Below are 3,750 nucleotides of genomic sequence, written 5' to 3' on the forward strand. Positions count from 1 at the left end.
CTATAGTATTACACTTACATATGAAGACATTGCTCGACATTGTACTAAAAAATAAATAGATGGAAAGATGCAATGTATTTCTCTCTTTGGAAGACACTGAGAGAGCTCTGAGAAATCAAAGTTTCTTCTTTGGATAAACTCGATGTAAAGCTGACACATCTCGAAGGCTAATTTCATTGTTAATCTGATCCTGCTACTCCCCCAAGTTCTACAACAAAGGACCCAACAAGTCTGTCTTCCTCGAATGTTTGGTGGTTGTTTTGTATTAATGTTATGTTTTGGAATGTCAAGGTATATTAAGAATGTTTGTTAATTGAGATTAAGTGTAATGAATAAGGGGTTAAAATTTTTCGTCTCTATTGAAACAAGTGAAACGACCTATAAAGTACTATGAATAAGCACTCCATGGCTTTATATTGTAATTTATTTTTGAATTCATTAGGAGACAATAAAAATATTAATTTACAAAAAAATATCAATTATTTAATATTGACACATGATGTGTTTAATCATAATCCTAATCAAAATAAATAAGAGATTACCTCTTAAAAAAACAATAGTATTTATTACTCTCTTTTTTTTTTTTTTTCTTCCAGTAAGAGTATTTATTACTTATATAAATAAAAAAATTCACACATATGTATATAATGTATTAGAAGAACTGGTAAATAGGTAGCCTTAGTCTCATAGTGGGTGGGTTGATTCCTACAGCTTTTATATTTATATTTTCGGGCATATTGTAATTATCTTCCTCTTCTATATAGATTGCATTACTCAAGGAAATTTAAATCTTAGATCTTTTAATTTGCAAAATACTTCATATCATCACAATTGCCAATTAAAATATCCTCTATAATACACATATATATTATTTAACAAAAAAAATATTTATAATTACAATTGGTTAATGATGTTTTAATAGATTTACTCTAAAAACTAATTTCCTTCGTCTTAAGTTTCTTTTTCATAAAATTTATATTTTATTAATAAAATGCTCTCATGAAATCAAAACAGTTTCCCTTAATTTTAGATTTCTTAATTTTAAAAATAGATTTTATTAAAAATGATCTTTTTAAGGATATACGTAATGCTGACAGAGGGAAAATTAACTGTGGCAGGTACTTGGTCCAGATTCCCAAACTCTATTAGACGGAAGTGAATATCTGATTTTGTGGTTGTCATCCTTTCTGATTATTTAATTGTTATTTTTTAATATTTTATTTTTATTTTGAAAATAATAATGTGACTAGATTGAGTATTAAAAGAATTATATATATTTTTTATATGCATATATAAATGGCTGAGGAATTAGGGGATGATCAAAATGGTAGAAATGGGATAAACAAAATTCAAGAAACCTTAGAGTAGTATTGTTCTAATCATGTTTTTGATGGTGGAAATGGATTTAGCATCATCAAAAAACTTCTAGACACCTAAAATCTTAAAGTTTGATAATTGCTTTACAAAATTGGCTGCAAAATTTTATCAAAATATTACCAAAATTTTCATGATTTTCAAGGCAAAAAACAATCTAATTAAACTAAGCTATATAAACTACTTCTCTCAATATAATAATAGAGTATAGATAAACTACCTCTCTCAATATAATAAAATAGTAGAGTAATAAAATAATTTTAGAATATCAATATTGTATAATTTCAACCAGTCAATTATAATTTTTATAATTCTTTTTATGGAATTTCAAATAAAATTTACCTCAAATCCAGAATCTAGTTAATGGAAAAAAAAGTTCTGCCGTACTGCCTCTTATCCATGATTGTTTTTAGTGTTCAATGAGGTTTTGTCCACGCAGGTTCTTTCCAATTGTCATATTATTATAGTTCATGATTGTTCAATGTTCAATGAGGGATTTGATCTCCTTCCGATGCCCATATTCCTTTCTTATATATTTGAAATGTCTGCATTTGCTTTACATAAAGAGGATCTTGTCCTTTAAAAATTAGTTCTACAAGCATGCGCATGCTCTATATAATGTTGTTTAGGCATCAAAGCGATCAATTCCGTATGATTGCATATAGTATATGGGATTTAGGTTCAACTTATCTTATCAGAATCTAGATTTTATAATTACTCTTCGGAACTTCAACGAGCTTTACCATTAAAGGGGAATATTTATATTATTTTTTATAATAGATAAAATTGAAGAAACTGGAATTTATAACGCAGGTTTATTCCCAGGATATCTTGAACTCGCAAAATATTTTATTTTACTTTAAGAGGCCGTTAAAGATGGGAGTGCAGGAATATGTGATATGAAGTCAAACTCATAACGGAATCTGCAGAAATATAAATTAATTGAAATTAACAGGTTGATGTGGTAGTTATCAGGCACATCTAAATCATAATAATAAACAAGGGAGCATAAACCAACCTTGCAAATTGCAGGAAAGAAGCGTTCTGTGTCTCTCGTTTAGTCAACATTAACGGAACGCTGACAATGCGATCAGAGTCTTATACATTAAAATGCGTATTGTCAGATGGCAGTGTTCCCTGAAAAACTACCCCACATAGGATGTATTCAAGAAATTCAGACTGAGAAAGCCAAGGGCTTCACCCTCACCAATGTTGCGTTTTCACAGACGGCGTTATCAATCACAACCCTGAAATCAAATCAAAACAGAAAGATTGCTCAATAGTGAGCTAACGAAAATTCCCTAAAAAACCGAAAGTCCCCGCAGCAACTTATTAGAAAACCATTTTCTGTAAGGAAGAAGGAAGGTCACAGAAGAAACTACTAACTGCAAAGTCTTCTATGTCCCTGAAGATTTCTCTCCGCTGTGCTATTATTTTCCTCTGCAGATACACCAAAGACAATATAAGCAAGCTCCTCAGATGTTGTGAATCGGCGAGATCATTCTGTATTCAGAAGATGCATTTATATAAGAGCGCACAAATAATCCCTGCTTTATGTGGTCAATGGATGATCCAATCTGGGAAACCAGAGAGAGTGGCACCTCCAACTCTCGGCCTCTCGTATGGCGGAACCAGTACCGGAAGAGCGTTGGAAGACCATGATGCGAGGAGAGACCCCTTTAGATATTCGAAATCTCTGTGGTGTGTTCGTTTCACTTCGTTTCAGAAATTTCATGGGCAGTTTGGGCGCGGAAATAACATTTGAATTTTGAAATTTTGGGCACCCAGATTGGGCGATTGCATTGAATGACTATAGAGGTTGCATTGAATGAGTATGGTGTACTATCATATCCACCGTGTGACAGGTTGGAAGGGAGCGGCCGGGAAAGGTATGGAGCATAGTTGCCGGAAAATCATGGGATTGCATGTAGCTGTCGCGTCAGTATCCCATAATACATGGATTTGGCTGTAAGGACGGTGCATTTATATTGCTATAGAGGTGGAAATAGCAATTGCCCATTCATGGGGGCTTTGTTGTCGTTTTCTTCGGTGTTTTTCTCATTGGCGACTTCATGTGCTCTGGTGCTAATGCTTGGGCACTATTTTTTCATCTCACTAGTTTTCTACTTCGATATACCTAGATTCTTCCCCTTTTCTGCCACACTCATCCCTTTAAATGGTCATTTTCTACTTAATCCAATCAAGTCAAATTTACCCATCAAATTCCATGCCTGGTCCAATCAAGTCTCCTTTGTCCTTGCTATCTGGAAACGAGATCCCTTTGAGTTTCTGTCCAAATTGTTCCTGAGATTGAACCTTGTACATCATGTACAGGCTCCAAAAGAACAGTGACAATTATCGATCATATTAAATGCA

The 3,750-nt window shown here is 32.9% G+C and overlaps 1 long non-coding RNA gene across 1 annotated transcript; it reads right to left on the reverse strand.

Annotated features, from left to right (window-relative positions):
* Window positions 1-2,298: 2,298 nt before the first annotated feature.
* Window positions 2,299-3,109, reverse strand: LOC149249923 (uncharacterized). Its single transcript, XR_016265917.1, has 2 exons — window positions 2,761-3,109; window positions 2,299-2,621 (listed from the first exon to the last, which is right to left on the reverse strand). It is a non-coding gene; the product is annotated as an uncharacterized LOC149249923 (long non-coding RNA).
* Between the last annotated feature and the right edge of the window lie 641 nt (window positions 3,110-3,750).

Source organism: Pinus tabuliformis, chromosome 7 (assembly GCF_031772625.1).
Source record: "Pinus tabuliformis cultivar Carrire ecotype Pingquan chromosome 7, CPIR1, whole genome shotgun sequence".
Classification (NCBI taxonomy): Eukaryota; Viridiplantae; Streptophyta; class Pinopsida; order Pinales; family Pinaceae; genus Pinus; species Pinus tabuliformis.